The sequence below is a fragment of the Rhineura floridana genome, chromosome 8 (assembly GCF_030035675.1).
Source record: "Rhineura floridana isolate rRhiFlo1 chromosome 8, rRhiFlo1.hap2, whole genome shotgun sequence".
NCBI classification, from domain to species: domain Eukaryota; kingdom Metazoa; phylum Chordata; class Lepidosauria; order Squamata; family Rhineuridae; genus Rhineura; species Rhineura floridana.
In genome coordinates, this window is record NC_084487.1 from 44,721,194 (window position 1) to 44,738,858 (window position 17,665).

The window sequence follows — 17,665 nt, forward strand, 5'->3', positions numbered from 1 at the left end:
GAAGGGATGTGATGTGTGTGTAAATACAAGAAAGAGCGTGGGTAGGCTCTGGCCCTGTCCACTACTAGCATGGGATCTCCAAGAGATTATCCCCAAGGGAATGCAACCTTCAACATACAAAAGGCTGTCCCAAAGGCTCATTTAAATCCTTTCAACTAGGACGGCTGTGATTGAACCTGGGACCTTCCTCATACAAAGTGTGATGTTTTACCATTGAGCTATGGCTCCTCTGCACATGAGACCCAGATGGCTATCATAGCCATCATCTTCATATGACTTCTATGATTGCAGTTTAATGAGTTGCTTTGCATTAGATGGCCAAGGCAGAAATTGAGAGTGGGAAGGTCACTGACTGATTATGAGTACTGAGAGCAACAGGAATGGAGAGAAAGAAAAAATACATATGGTGGCAATATAAGACATAGATCATCCACAGTCAGATGTTCTTGGTGAACACCTACTCCATGCTAGTTATGCAAAACTAAGCACACTTGAGCAACCATCATCACATAGTTTGTGATTGTGCTAAGGGTTTCCAGCAGATTATTGCCATTTCAGAGGTGGCCCAGTGCACATCCCATTTGTGGAATTGACACTATTGTTCATGCATAGGCATGTACATACAAAGGATCTCTCTTCATTGCAGTTGAGAGAGGCCTGGTGTCAGTGCTGTAGGGGATCAATTGGAAGCAGTATGCTGGTTTGCTGCCAGCCACTTTATTTCTAAGGAGGAACCATTTACTACCCTGCCATTCCTTCCTCTGAAGATCCAATCTTGAGAGTTTCCCTCCTTAATATGTTTTACCTTGTTGAAGTTTTCTAGGTTTTACACAAATGGCCTGGAACATGGAGAGATGCATGGAGAGATGCAAGAATGGAGAATCTGTGGCCCTCCAGATGTTCCTTGACAACAATACCCCTCATCCCTGACTGCTGGTTGGCTGTTGCAGTCTCTAACAACCCCCGGACAGACAGACACAGGTTCACCATTGCTGCTATAAGGCCACCTTGTGGCTGTATATGGAGATCCTTTTCCCTAAGTGTTAATGTTTGAGCTTTTTCCAGGAACAGCTGGGTAAGGTACTCACTTTGTGCAGGTGCAGGAGACAAGGGACCATTATGACCCCTCCCCAGCTTTGAGGAAATCTCATCACAAGCCTAGGGGTTGCTTCTAAACTTCTCTTTCTGTTTTGAGGCATTCCTCTGTTAACATTTCTTCATCCCTTTGGGGGTTGATGTAGTCAAGAATTGGACAAGAACATTTTTTTGCTGGGAGGAGGTGGATTATATGGTGGTTGCAGAGCGGGTTGGTTATTTTGTTCAAGAGTGCCTCCTCAGTAATGCTTTCAATACAAGCATCGTAAATTCTACATAGATGCATGCATAAACATCCTCTTAGTCAAAGAAGCCCATGCATAGACACTTATCCTCCCTAGACAGTGCAGACATGTTAAAGAATGGCACACCTGCCTCATTCTCCTTTTCTGTCACACAGATATAGCAGACACATACTGAATTATACAGCATGCTCTAATTTCTGGTTTGTACCTCTGGGAATTAGAAATACTTTACACTGCAAATGCCAAGCAGGGCACAGACATCTCAGGCTAAAGCTGACAGTCTGCTTCTGTCTCTGCTGTGGGAGACACTCAGCCATCAATGTCAGAATTTCATTATAGTTAGGACATTGGGTTTGCTATCTGCGTGGTGCCCCAAAACTCATCATGACATTCCCTAAGGCTTTGACATTGTCTGGCTTCGCCATTCATTTGCTAAAAGGCTCACATAATCTAGTAAAGCCTCAGGATTCAAACATTTGCATTACCATGCATAGCAGAATTAGATGCATGCATCCCCAGTCCTTCTGTCTTATGGATAGTCTAGAAGGGCCCTGGATCCGTGGAAGAGTGTTTACTTTTGCAAGCAGAAAGTCCCAGGTTCAATCCCCAGCATACCTTGTACAAAGTCTGACTTGCTATAAGGCAGTTTCCTATGCCCCTAGGTCCCAAGTCCAGTCCCCAGCATCTCCAGGTGGGGCTGGAGAGACTCCTACCTGAAATTCTGGCGAACCACTGCCACTCAGTGTAGACAAAACTGGGCTAGATGGACCAATGGTCTGACTCAGTATAAGACTTTCTTATGTCTCTAGTAGTGGGGGGGACTAAGTCACAAGAAAATGCAGTAGTCACATAGAGATTCTTGGGAAAGGCTAGGGAGGATAAGGGGCTTTGGGTGCCTTTTCCTTGAACACATGAAGCCGACTTTCATTGAGTCAGACCATTGGTCCATCCAGCCCGGTGCTGTTTGCTCTGCCTAATGATGGCTCTGAGGTCTTAATCAGTCTTTCTTAGCCCTGCTATCATTGAGATCTTCCAACTGAAGATGCCAGGGATTGAACCTGGGAGTGGGCCTTATTGCATGCAAAGCATATTTTCTGCCTCTGACTGATGGCCCCTCATTTTTGAAGGGTAAGTAATCACCAATATCTCTTCTGGGATATAACCATTATTCTACTCATTGTCACCTTAGGAAAAATTAACCCAGTTTGGGAGAGGATGATTGCCAGGTAATCATTAGCTGCAGTCTTACACATACTTGTTAGGAAAGAAATCTCAGTTGAACTCACCGGGTTGTACTTCTGAGGGCCAACCTACATATTACACTGAATACATTACACTGATTTCATCGCTTAGGGCCCCTCCAGATCACCTGTTTGTTTATTCAACCTGATGTGCTTGCACAAGGTTTATACAGAGGTTAGATTATATCTAGTTTTTATTGAGGATTCCTTCTGATTTTTTTGTGGGGCAGTTGTATGACAATGAGCATTCATCCTGATTTGTTTGTAGTAAGTTTACATATCATTCATTCATCCCATGCTTTTCCAATACACTTCTCCATCACTTTCCAAACTGCAAAAAGTGTGGATTTTTAGAAAGTGGATTGGTTGCACTAGTATGACAGAACACTGTAATCCGCTTTCAGTGCAGAAACCTAAAGTTCCACTATGCACTTAGATCCCTTCTGCAAATACTGACAGTCTAGAGGCATCCTCTGAGAGTTTTTATGACTCTTTTCACACATCCCCTTCAAAGATCATACAACCTTCTAAGATTATAGAATAATCTGCCCAGGCTTGAATTCTGCTTTTTGCTTCGCTGTCACAATTTGGCTGTCTTTTCTCACTGTCAGAGATATTGCTTGAATTACTGAATTCAGTATCTACACATTTATCTCCTGCTGGTACCAGACTGCTTGATGATGTAGATGGAATGCTATATATATATAAACATTAAAAGTTGCATACTTTTTCTCTGTTTTACTCCTCCTCCCTTGTTCCTGGCTTTGGGCCACACATTTTCCCCCTTCCCCCTTTATTTTTGCTGCTGGGTTGAGAATGAGATCCTTGTTAATGCCTTCTCCCACAACAACAGATGTCGCTAGGAGCCAATCAACATGAAAGAGGAGTGTGTTAGTTACTGAGAAGAGTCTTCTCAGTGGCTGACTCACCTTCCTTCACTCTGATTGGCTCCAATCAGCAGGAAAGGACAAGGAAGCATGTTAGAAGGCCCTTTTCAGTTACTAACACACACAACCCTTTTATGATTGGCTCATAGGATGCTGGAGACATAGGGACTCTAGCACATTGCTCCGAAAAAAGGAAGGGCTTTAAGACCCCCTGAGACCCTGAACAACTAAATCCTTGAATATCATACATAGTTTCTCTTGAGAAAACATGTTTAGGATCTAGCACTAACAGAGTGTTGAAGAGAACCCATGGATCATGCAGTTCTGCCTCTCCCCCCCCAGCATACAATAGCAGGATTTGAAGCGCAGTTTACAGATATTCAGGATACAGAAGGGAAGAATCATTGTTAAATTTGGATGTCCATTGGAACCACCAGTAAAAACCAGTGTATACACCAATTCTTTTTTTAGCAATTGCTTTTTTAAAAACAATGATTTTCATGTTTTTTATATAGATTCTAGTATTTTTTACTATTGTACATTGCTTTGTGCATTACCATGGAAAAGCAGTATATACATTTTAATAATCCTTTGCGTGCTTACTTGAAAGTCCCATTGAAATCAGTGGGATCGCTGCCTAAACAGCCTCACTGTTTCTGATAGGTGCTAGTTAATGCAGTTGAAAGTCAGGGCAGTGTGCCTTTCACATATATTTAAAATGTGTAATTAATATACTTTGTTTTGTTTATTTGTTACATTTTCAGGCTACTTCTGACCAGATTTTGTTGAACTACAACTCCCATCATCCCTGATCATTGACCATACTGGCTGGAGCTATTGGAAGTTAACAACATACAGAAAACCTCAGGGCCCATGCCCAAGCCTTATCCAGAAAAAAAACACTGTGATCTGTGATAGGGTGTTCTCGAGTCACTTTCATGTATATCAAGCGGAGTATGTATAGAGTCCAGGGTTAACTTAAAAACAGGGGTAGCATTTGTGACACAAGAATGTAGGAATCCTCAGATTATATTTTTGAGCTCTTGGCACACTGTCTTTTCCATATCCGGATAAATTACGTGGGAGCTGCGATGGGAAGAAGCTTATTTATTTACACATAGATGATGCTGGGAAGAATTTTTAGAAGCATGGCTGTAGAGAGAAGCTAATTCTTCAGACAATGAGGAAAAGGATGTTTGGAAACTAGACTATTCACCTATAGCCCTGGATGGGGCCAGAGGTAAATAATATTCAAGGGCTCTTAAAAGATTTTAGTGGCTATTTATTTATCATGAGAAGGGAACATACTGTCTTTCCCTGAGAAATCTAAAAAGGTTCCAGGCCAGATTTGGACAAGGTGGAGGCAGGTAGGCAGCCAGATATTATAAAGTAGTGGTTCCCTTGCTTGTTGTTTTTTGGGAGTGCCACAAATGGACAAGAGGCAACGTGTTGTAGTAACAAGAGAGTTGGGCTTTGGACATGGAGAGATCAAGTTCAAACCCTTTATCAGCTACCATCCCACTGGGTGGCCTCTGGCAAGTCAGTACCTTTCATCATAACCTATTTTGCAGGATTATTGAGACCAAAACATTAGCTTGGGCTCCTTGTATGTGAAGTGTACAAATGAAATGGATAGATGCTAGGTAAGGAAGCTCCCAGCTCTTCCTACCCACATCTGTAAATGTGTTTTGATTGAGCAAGGGAAAATAGTGACAAACCATTGGACACTCACCTGGTTCTTCTCCATCACCACCTTCCAAACAAGGCTGTTTTTCACTGACACCTTCAAATATGCGAAGGGCCCATGTAAGCCTGCTTCTACATGCTTAGAGTGGAATTCAATGCTAGTCCTACTCAGAGTAGGCCCATTAAAGGTAATAGCCATGACAAACAGGTTCATTCATTTTAATGGGCCTGAGTAGGATTTAGTCATAGTGTAGTAGTAGCAAATTCAGAAGTGCAGGGTCCCTTCATGTTAGTCATAGCCATGCCCCCTTCTCCCCCCCTCCTTTTTTGCTCCTGGGTTGAGAATGAGAACCTTGTTAATGCCTTCTCCCACAACAACAGATGTCCCTAGCAGCCAACAAGCATGAAAGGGGAGAGTGTTAGCTACTGAAAAGAGTCTTCTCAGTGGCTGACTCACCTCCTTTCACTCGGAATGGCTCCAATCGGCAGGAAAGGACAAGGAAGCATGTTAGAAGACTCTTCTCAGTGGCTAATACACTCCCCTTTCATGCTAATTGGCTCTTAGGATGCTGGAGACATAGGGACCCTGCTGGGACCCTGCTCCCAAAAAGGTAAGGGCTTTAAGACCCCAGGCGACTACATCCCTGGTCTTAGTTGAATAGCCCTTAGTTTTGATCTGTTAGTTACAAAGCAAGAGTGAATATTTCCAGCTGCTCTTGCTATGTGTGTGTGTAGGTCTGGAGAGCTGCTTCCTTTACTTGGATAGTATTTGCCACCAGAACAAACCATTTATTTATTGCTTTTTGAATCTTGCTGCTTTACATACAGTGTCTCAGTAATCCTGACTCCCATCATCCCTGACCATTGGCTATGTTGACTGGGGTGGATGGGAGTTGGAGTTCAACAACATCTGGAGGGCTGCAGGTTCCCCTCCCGGCACTAGCACAAGCTTGTATTGCAGATAGAGAGCTGAAGCACAGAGAGAACGAGAGAGAAGATGCTTAAGATTACCTAGTCAGTGGATGGATGACAGTGCAAGTGCCTTGCTATAAAGCCAGTTCTGAGTAGCGGTGCATTCAGTGACTTATGGCCTCATATGCTGAAGTGGTTTCCTATGTCTTTCAATTAGGAGAGTACCATAGCTTCTCCTCTGCCAGAAAATAAAAATCTTTTATTTGGTTCATTGGAAAACAGAAAGCCATGGTCAAGTTTTTGGCAGATTTCCTGTCTTCCCGATAACTTGGTTTACGTGCTGTGTTTTGGGCTACTTGATGGCTCACAGTATCATAAGAACTGAAAAGGACTTCAGAGGTCAATTGGCTGGCTACTGTAGAATACTGGACTAGATAGGCCTTTGATCAAGTCTAGAAGGGTTCTTCCAATGGAATTGGGGGCAAGTCATGTGTTGTAAAATGGAAATAGTCATGCAGGGGCTAGTTTGCACATCTTTAGTTTATAGAGTGCATTGTAGCAGAGTGGCTAAGAGTTTGAGCTACAAATCAGGAACACCTCATTTTGAATCTTCCCTCTGCAATTAACTCATTAGGTAGCCATTGGCAAGTCACTCCCTACAGTGTCAACCCCCCCTTGCAACATATGAATAATAATGCTAATGTATTTTGCAGGATTGTTGCAAAATTTAAACCAAAACAATGCATGTATTTGTTTATTTTATTTCGGTACAAGACCAGCAAAAACAATGCATGCAAAGTGCTATAAATGCAAACATGGAGGTTATTCATCCCTAGGCTCAACACATCCACCACCAAAATTCTACAACTAAGTGGGATGCCTCTAGATGAGATGTTATGGACTATAGGTAGGCTTGAGACCTAATTATTTTTATAAATGCATTGGGAACACACATTTATAATGCTAATGTTACAAATTCAGCATTGTAAAATGATACTAACAACTGGAGGATCTTTCAGATTTCCTTTCTGTCATGTAACTGTAGCACTTTGCTGGTTTATTTGCTGGGTTGTTGTTAAATATTACATTTATATCCCACCTTTCCTCCAAGGAAATCAAGATGGTGTACATCTTTCCCTCACCATTTTATCCTCACAACAGCACTGCAAGTTAGATTAGGCTAAGAGGTCACCCAGTGAGCTTTGCAGCTGTGTGGGAATTTGAACTCTGGTCTCCCAGATCCTAGTTCAACACTCTAACCACTACACCAAAATTGCTGCTTTTTAGTAGTGTTGTTCCAGCTTTGGCCAAGAAATCAGAATGACATTCTACATTTGTAATTCAAACCATTGTTGTGAAACTGATTACTCAGTCAGCCTAGAGTGACCCTGCTTCGGAAATTGTACCCAAAGGCAGCATTTTTAGCCTTAAAGCAGGGGAGTGGGGAGTATTGACATTGTATGAGTTGGATTAGAGAATTAAAGGGTGTTTGGCATTTGAATAGACTGTCTCTAGTGAATCCCAGGAACTGGATGGATAAAAGAGGCCTTTGGACTCAAAAGTTATTACAGGTATTAAAGGAGAAAAAACTACTGGTAAGCAAAGATGCCATCTAGATGAAGACCTGCTGCACAATAACATAAGAAGAAGCTACTGGATCAGGCCAGTGGGCTATCTAGTCCAGCTTCCCTTTCTCACAGTCGCCAACCAGATGCCTCTGCCTGCAAGCAGGACCTGAGTGTATAACAGACGCTGTTAAGCCCTTATAGAAATTCTGCTTCCCTGTTATTCACTTAACTTGGGGTGCTCCCAGACTGGCTCTGTTTTCAAGTTGGATTCAATCACCTACCTGTAAATTCAGTTTGTGCAATTTCTGTTGATTTGGAGGTCTTGCGCAACAAACCTGCTTCCCCAAAAGACTGGGTTTGTTTGCAAAAAGAAAGTGACTGGAAAATGCACTGGAAAGTGTGGAATAATACTTGATGCACCATCATCTAACCTCTCCACAAACAAATTAGGATGAATGCTCACTAAACAGCCAATATTTTCTAACCAACCTGCAAACAAATTAGGATGAATGCTCAATAAACAGGGTGTCTAGAGGCTAGAGGCACAATTGGGTGGATTTCTTTATTCTATTCCCTCCTCCCCAACCCCAAGGGTCAACTACAGTTCCCCTCCTTTTTTCTAGAGAGGCCTTGAGAGTCAATAAAGCAAAGGGACTGGTAAAAGCCAACCCAAGGTTGGTCATGTGCTGATCATTTATCCAGAGTAGCAGAATGGACTTCCCCACCCCTCTTGGTAGTAGTGGTGTGCCACCAAACCTCATCCAGCATTTTAAGCCTTGAATTGTACAAATAGGGGGTAGAGATGGGTGAGAATTTTGATTCAGCTCGCATTTCAAGCAGTCAGTCAGTCAGTCAGTCTTTATTACGGTCATTGACCAAAAATAAATAAATACAAAAAGTATCTCTAAGAACAGAATATACAATATTAAAAGCTTATCGAGCGATATTAGTTTTCTGACGTTCGTAATTTCCTTATATTAATAGCAATGGCACAATATTTAGCCACCATTTTGGTTATGTATGATGAGTTGTCCGCAAGTGAATAGTTTATGTAGAAAGCTTCAGTTCTTCCCGGTAGGTGAGTGATTAAAGGTGTAATTAACTGATGCCTAGATTCACAATAGTATGGACAATAGAAAAGTACGTGGGTTAAAGTCTCTATCTCCCCCTTACCACAGGGGCACTTTCTAGCAGAGTAAGGTGTTTTATTAAATCTGCCTTCTAGAATTGCAGATGGTAAGCAGTTGAATCTTGCCATTGTGAATGCCTTACGGTGTTTTGGTAAGAATAAATTTGTTAAGTATGGCATAGCAAGCTTAGGGTTGGTATTATAGATGTGTTTTTTAATGAGCATCCAGTGATGTTGGAGATCTATATCATTATACGTAAGCGAATATGCTCCTTAGCTTTTATATGACCCATTTTCAAAATTTCAGAGATTGAAAAGCCTAGGTGATTTAGCTTATTAGTAATCATTTTGTTCCATGGGGAGTGAAATCTGTCTTGTAGTATCTGGGGTGCCAGACCAATTGAGTTGAACGTCAGATTAAGCCAAGTATTAATCCTGAGTATCCATATATGTGACTCTATAGAAGGGAGTCCAGCTTCTAGTCTTAACATGAAGCTGGGAACACAAGTGGGTACTGTGAGTATGGATCTAAGAAAGCTGTTTTGGACTACTTCTAAAGACCTAAATTTTTCACTAGTTAATACCTGGGAGCCATACAGTAGCTGGGGAATTACTTTCGCTTTGAAAATTTTTATGGCTGCGATGGGGATTTGACCTCCTTTATTATAATAAAAAGATAATAGAGCCTTCATGGTTCTTTTGGCATTTGAAACTACTTGTTTCACATGTAGAGACCACGAACCTGAGGCTTGGAAGGTCATTCCAAGGTATGCATTTACTTGTTCAATTTGATAGTCATTTATACGCCAGGTATGTTTTATTCTTTTATTTGTAAAGATCATAGCCTTTGATTTTTCGTAGTTTATCGAAAGAGCTTCTTGTTTGCAAAATAGGGCTACTGAAGACAGTAGTCGCCTAAGGCCAACCTGGGTTCTTGAGATCAGGACGATGTCGTCCGCGTATAACAAAATGGGTCTAGCAGTCTCCATTAGACTGGGCGGATGGGATGGTATTTGCGATAATCTTTGAACTATTGGGTTGATATATATATTAAATAGTACTGGAGCAAGGATACATCCCTGTTTGACCCCTTTATAAGTGGGGATTGGGTTTGTTAGCTGTCCATTATTACTGCATCTGACTCTAAGGGAGGTGTTTTTATATAGGGCTCGTATAAGAGTCAATAGACGTGGATCGATGTTAAATTTAGCGAGCTTGTTCCAAAGTCTTTCTCTAGAGATAGAATCAAATGCTGATTTTAGATCTATAAAGGCAGTATACAGCTCTCTCCTAGCTTCACTTTTGTATTTATTAACAAAGTGTTGGAGAATCAGTGCATGGTCTATAGTTGAGCGTCCTGTCCTAAATCCAACTTGTTCTGGGGCCAGTATTTCGTTTTGCTCCGTCCATGAAATTAGTCTATCATAAAGATGTGCCGAATATAATTTACTAACGATGTTTAGAAGGCTAATAGGGCAAAAATTCGCCGGATCGTACCTCGAGCCTTTTTTATGGATTGGAACAATTATTGCTGTGCCCCAATCGCTAGGTATTTTCATTGAATCATCAATGTGCGTAAATAGAGCAGCAAGCAAAGGGGCCCACCAATCTATCAAATTCGCAATTTCTGAAACAATATGAGAACAGAAACAGAGCCATCCTTTGAAATTTGCATTTATTAGAATTTTGGGATGCAGTTCGCCAACTAAACATTTACAAAAATGCATATATTAGGGGAAAGTGTGCATAAAAATGAATACATGAGTGAAAATTACTTGGAAAAAGGCATGGAATGATAAGAAATGGGTTGCAAAAATGTGTACCTTTGTCAAAACTGCCTACAAAAATGTGTTTATTTGGAGAAATTTGCACAAAAATGGTGGAGAATTTTCATGAGGATTTTAAAAAAAATTCCGCAGATCGCTATAGATATATAGAGAACTGAATTTAAAATTGGAAAAATGAGAAACTGAGAGAACCGAAACAGACAGATCTTTCCATCTCTAATAGGGGGTGGGGAAGCCTTTCTGCTGAGGAAGAAGGAAGCTTCTTTGCTTCTGTTTTAATAATGGTAACCGCTCAACCTAATCCTGCAGAGCTCAAAAGAAATCTGAAATTGACTAGACCAGATTGAAAGCTCCTTCTAGTTCAGGCAGTTTTACATCTGAAAAGAAAGGGCACATCCTCCACTGAACACACACACACACCCCTGAGCTCCGTAAGCACATGTGCAGATGGGGATATACATATATTTTATGCAGTGTTTTAAAAGGTCAATTTAAAAAGGCACTTTAGTACCAAACATATTCCCAGCATTTTTCAGGATTGGAGGGACTGCATAGCCAGTCATTTTTAATGGCTGCTGTGTATTGCTCTTAAATATTTTTATGTTGCTGCTGTACATCACCCTGATGTTTTGTCATTCAGCCATCAAATGCCTAGGTAAACAGGAATGTTTTCAGATTACTTCTGCAAGTTAATAGTGACGGAGACAGATGGATCTCACCGAGGAGGACATTCCACAAATGGGGAGCCACCACTGAAAAGACACAGCCAACCAGGTAGCCCTGGGCAGTGGCACCACCACTAAAGCCACACCTGCTGATGATAGGGTCTGAGATGCTTGATACTGGGGAAGGTGCTCTTTTAGGCACTTGGGTACCAAGTGATTTAGGGCTTTTGTATGCTAGTACTAACACCTTGAATTGGGCTGGGTAGCTCACTGGCAGGCACTTTCAGGACCGGTGGCACATGGTCCCATTAGGCTGCCCCATTTACCAGCCCAGCAGTGACATTCTGCACTAGCTGCAACCTCTGGTCCATCTTCAAGGGCAGCTCCACATACAGTGCATTACAGTAGTCCACACGGGAAGTCACCAGAGCATGGACAACTGAGGCCAGGCAATCCTGGTCCCAGTCCTATAACAATCTCGCCAAAATGTACACACATCTGTCCAAGGTTTGGTACCACTTCTTAGAGGCTTTGTATTGGCTTTTCAAAGGTATAGCAGTGAAGTGATATAACAATCTGCAAAACCAGTATGACCAAAGATCACAAAATGATTGTGTGACACAATAATTGGTGACAGCAAAGGAAGACTTCTGCCAAGTTTCTGCAAAGCTATTATCTCTAGATACAGAGCACAAGGGAGAAGAGATCCCGAGAAAAAAGTGGAACAGGAAAAAGAGATTTACCGTATCAGCTGTCAAGACTAGTGTCCCCTTTATAGGTCTGAAGCATTAGACATATACCCCATGCACAATTATCACACCTTTGAACTCTGCATTTTTCGACCCAGAAATACCATTATCTGGTTCAATAAAAGCACTAAACTGGTTGAGAGTTTCGGCTTTGTCACTGGAATGCAATGGAAGCCTGGAGAAAGCACGCTTTCCCCGAGCTTTGATTGCAAGACCTCTATGAGTGCTAAGGAACAGCTGATCCATAATATTTCAACTTGACCATGCTGCCTCACAGTGTAGTCCTATGCATATCTTCTCAGAAGTAAGTCCCATTAAGTTCAATGAGACTTGCTCCCAGACAGGTTTGCATTGGATTACAACCTAAAGGTGCAATACTATATCAAGGCATTTATTTATTTATTACATTTATATCCCACCTTTCCTCCAAGGAGCTCAAGGTGGAGTACATGATTCTCCTCCCTCTCCATTTTCTTCTCACAACAATCCTGTGAGGTACAGTACTGTAGATTAGTGCTGAGAGACTATGATTGGCCCAAGGTCACCCAGCAAGCTTCATTTCTGAGTGGGGATTTGAACCCTGGTCTCCCTGGTTCTAGTCCAATGCTCTAACCACTACAACACACTGTTATGTTACCTGAGGGGGCACCAGGGTGGTGGAAGCCCTGCTGCTCCAGCAGAACTTAAGATATACTACCAGCACAACAGATATGTCTGTAGAATTGCCAAGTTACTCAGACAGAATGGCCAGAACAGGGCAGAGTCATGGGCTGCACAGAGGAGCAGCACACTATGCTTCTTGACTCCTCCAGATCATACTCATGCTGTCATTAGTAGTGCAACTTTACGCCAGCCTGACACTGGAAATTTCCCTCTCATTGACTTCAACAGAATTTGAACAGGGGAGGGAATTGCTGCCCCCTGCATCAACAACCATGCCCCCATGACAGGGTAATAGGGCCTGGTGTAACTTGGCACCCCATCACAGCACACCAACACAGGTATATAAGCCCCATGAAGGAAAGACATAACTCGGATGATAGCGTGCGCACTTATTTTTTCCTGGCCCCAGGTCATGTACACTTAGAGATCACAAGGGTTAGGTACTCTGGTGATGGGAAATGGGGGGAAAGGGCACCTTGCACATGAAAGGGAGCACTGCATAAAACAGCCTGGCCTCACAACTCATATAGGACACCTGAGCAGATTGCTAACACTTCTTTGCCTAGGACACTTACAGATACTTTACCGTGGGATTTCAGCTACATGTACCTAACAGCAAATCCACTCCAACAACTGGATACCAAGAAAGAGCAGGACACACAAGGAAGCAAGGAAAGGGGGGGATCCATGCAATAGTATAATTGATGCAAATGTCTGCCACGTTTCCCCCCACATCACCTTTGCCCTACAAGAATCCTTGTCTGAACTATATGCCTCTCACATTCCCTACCGTCAACAGCAGGGAGCAGAGCACCCCACATGCAAGTAAGTTCTCTGCAAAGGCCACACACCCTGCTCCGACCATTGCAACTATTGGCTAAGCACTCATGAGCACTTTCCCCTTCCAGGATCACAACGCGGATGCATGGAGTAGAACTAGCTATCACCATGTATGCACAGTGTTCCACTGCAAGCAAGCCTCAAGGGGGAAGGGGTACCTATGTGGAGTCACAGCAGTCTTTCCCCTCTTCCCATGGGGAGGGAGGATAAGGCATGAGCACTGGCTGTGCGCTTAGGTGGCCCCACTCCCTCTTCTCCCTCACAAACACCTACTGTGCTTCCAGGTCCTGGAGCTACATGCTCCACCTGCTGGTTATTGCTTGGTGCTCTGTCTCCGTCTCCCCTTGCTTCCCACAGACGACTCTTCCACAGGTCCAGGACCCATCTCGCACATTATTCTGTGCAGGCCAGGAGGGAGCCTCACCCCACAACCAGCAGCAGTGAGCAGGATGCCCCTCAACTGTTCCTCCATGGGTTTGACAACCAACTTGCTCCAGGCAGGCTCTTGTACCCGTTCGCGCTTCCCGAAGGACAGTTATGCAACGAGTGAAGGTGTTCCCAACACGGAGTTGGTGCCATAGGGAGCACTGCACCTGCCCCCCTGCTCTCCATCAAGCCACTGTCCAAAGCACAGAAGCCCTGCAGGAGTGACTGGTTGGCAATCTCACGCACAGGTCTTTCCATTTCAGATCGCCTCCTTCCCAGATGTTGTTCAATAAAGGCTATAGCATAGGCTTCAGTTGACCTCAGGATGGAATTTGGGGAGAGGGAATCTTGATGGATTCAGGGCCAGTGGCCTCTCTGTTCATTTGGATTTGCTGGACTGCAGGCCTCTCAAGGTGCACAAGTAGGGACAGGATGCTGTCCTGATGGATGAGGCAGTCAACAGGGAGGGATGATGAGAGGGTGGGGCAAAAAGTCACGCTGGGATGCTACCTAGCAGGGCTTGCCTATCAAGTTTGTGTGTGCATGTGTGCATATTGGTCACATGGGTCCCTAGTGGAAGAGGGTGGGTCAAAGGGGCTGATTGGCACATGCATGACCCACACTATCAGCCCATTCAGTATTCCTCCTGATTGGTTCAGCTTTGGCTATGTGTTTGGGGGAAGGTTGTATCCTGGATTCAAAGAATGCCATTCAGGTAAAACGTGAGGTGTGCTTCCCACCCCAGGGCTCCTGCAGGCTCTGAGCTGCTGCCTATGAGGGGGTTTTGAGGCTAGGCAAATGCCAAATGCCCCATGATGTATCTGATTCCTGCCTTCTGCTGTGGCTGAGGTGGTAGGAAAGGTTTCTATAGCATTTGCAGTCTGGGTTTGAGCTCTAGGAGCTACCTCATTTGCCCCAGGCATGGTTTTTGCTATTGCTGGGGGGGGCATCTTTTCCCCTCCCCATTGCCCTGGAGAGCCTCAAGCTCATATTTCCAGTTTCCCAGCCACATGCCCTATAGATGTGATCCAGTGGATGCTGCTGCTGCTGCCACCATGCTCAGAGTGTCTGCCCTTGTGCGGGGATGGACCCTCCCATTGGCTGCTTGGCAAAACAGTCTTTCCCTGGGCAAGTCTACTCCTGAACCCTCTTGTGTGTGCTCTCTGCAGGCCTCTCGTGTAGGTGCTGCACAGTGTGGGCTCTTCGGCTTTCCCTTTGTTATTCCCCAAAAGAGTGATTATGGGGAGCTTCAGGGGATTCAAACTCCTACCTGTAGAGATGTTTGGGGGCTGGCAGAGCCCCTGGGACTGATGGAATGAGGGCGTTGCTTTGTGTGTGGTGATGCCAGGGGTGTGTTGGGAGTGTGGCCCCATCGTCATGTGTGGGTGTTGTTGCTGTCACAGTTACCGATTGGTGGGCTTTGGCAGTATTTCAAGGGCTGCTGGGAAGGGGGCATATCTGCTATTTTTATGGCATCGGATGCTGTATTTTCCTCTCCCTTCCCGAACTGAGCATGTATAGGATGTGATGGTCATTCCAGTGGCAAAGCAGCAACATTACCTACCCCCCCCCTCATCTCAGCAAAATTGGATTGCCTCATAAGTTTCCATATGGATGTAACAGTGAAAGCAAAGGGAAATTTAAGGCTGTCACTGGGTGTGAGGGTGGGGGTGGGGAGAGACATATGCGATGTACGCTGATGCCTGCGTATTTTTAGGAACTAGGGATTAAAAATCTCCCCTGTATGAAGATACACATATACATCATTTTATCAATTTCTTTCTCTCTTAAGCTTCAGGACATTATAGAACTCTTTCCCTGCAGGGGTGAGGACCATTTGATTATAGATACACCCCTCCTTCTCTCTCCCCCCTCCACCTCTTTCCTGTTTTGATGGAAGGGGAAAATGTCCTGTTTTCCTTTATTTTTCCAAAGTACCCAATAGCACTGGAAAAGAATATATCCCTCCTACCCTCTTCCATGCTACCCCCAATATAACAATACACATGTTTATTTGTGACATACATCATATCACATCACACAACATGTTCTTTGGGGATATTAGCAAAAAGAAAACAAATCTAAGGGGGGGCTTCAGCTCCCCCTTTTCCAGTTACCCCCCTAGTCCCACCTCTCATAACCCACCCGTTTCCCCAACTCACCATCCTCCTGTCCTTCACTCCTTCAAGCAGCAGCAGCTGAGGAAAGGAAGCCTGCTGAACGAGAGTAAAAATAGACCCGGCAGTTACTCAGCGCCTGACAACATGATGACATGACTCATGAGGTAAAATAAAGAGATGTGAAAATCAAAAGCCATTGCGTTCCCATCGCTAGCATCCATCCATCCATACACTTAACATACCTCATTCCCGCCTCCATCCAGGCCTCTGTTGCATCTCAGATCTAAGGAGAAAAGGAGACTGGGGTGGTGGTGTAATAATTACTTTTGAATTTTGGAAGTTACCAAGGACTCAGGTAAAGGGAACTAACTGCTTATCCCCAGTTGATTTTTGATGAAGCATGAACTTTTTTCTTCAGTTTGTATATTATGTCTAATGTATCTTTTCAGGGTTCACCCACCCACTCTTCGGGGGGGGGGGCTCTCCACGCTCTGCGCCAGGGACTGGCAGGGTTGGGCTTTTGCTGGGGCCAAGATCATTCTTGAGCTCACTTAGCCAGCACTGCAGTCTGTGTTTTCACGTTGCAGGGGACATGGAGAGGGAGGAGGCTATATGTACTGTTTCCAGTCAGTGAAGGTTGTGCACTGTCTCTGGCTGCATCAGTTTGCTCATCCCACTCCACACCACATCAGCCATGTTTCTGTATGTTGACCCCCGCACGCACGCACGCACGCACGCACGCACGCACACACACACACACACACACACAGTTTAAGGAAGTTTTTTGCCTAAGAGCTCACAAAAATGTGGCCGTGGGTCTTATCACAAATAGTTATCCATGTGGACAAAGTCACTGCAGACATCTCAAAGGCTCATGTGTGAATATTGGCTGGCTGGTTTATTATTGCAAGTGTTGGCAACAGTGTAGTTCATCAGGTACAGATAAAAGTAGATTGTTACTTGCAAAAACTCATGTCACAACAAGCCTTGTAGCACTTAAAGTGTCATAGCAATTTGATCTTGTTACTTTTACTTTTAGCTTTGACACTTACTCAGGGTCAACACTCAATCTTTAAGGGCCAATTTTATACATACCACCACCACCATTAAACCAAGGTGACTTAAGTGGGGCAGCTGTGACTATAGGGTGAGCCATTAATCTGCATCAGCTCAGATGCAGACTGGGTGATTTTCAGCCTCCCACTGTGTAGCAAACCTTGAGCCATGGGGGAAATGATCTAATTCATGAAATGAGCCATTGTACATCAAAAGCTTGCCATATGGGGCAGTTTCAAGCAACCTCCATGTGGAGGTCACAGTATGTAAACCTGCAGCTGGGGGGGGCAGTGGTGGAAGAGCTCAGTATGAGTTTTCAAACTGAGCTACACAGAATTGTGTGGTTCAGCTCTTGCTGAACTCTCCCATTTTGGAATGAGGGCTGGGGATGGATTGTTTGAATGCTTCCCCATATTTAAAAAAGAGTAAGGAAGTATACTTCCTGCACATACAAAAATAGCATGCCAGGGAAAAAGATTTCCCCTTCTATGTATGGGAAGGTGTTTCTCCCCCTGCCCCCAAATAAATAAATATGGAACACGCTTTAAAAATATGACATATGCACACATGCACATTCACTCCTGCTAACTGAAGTG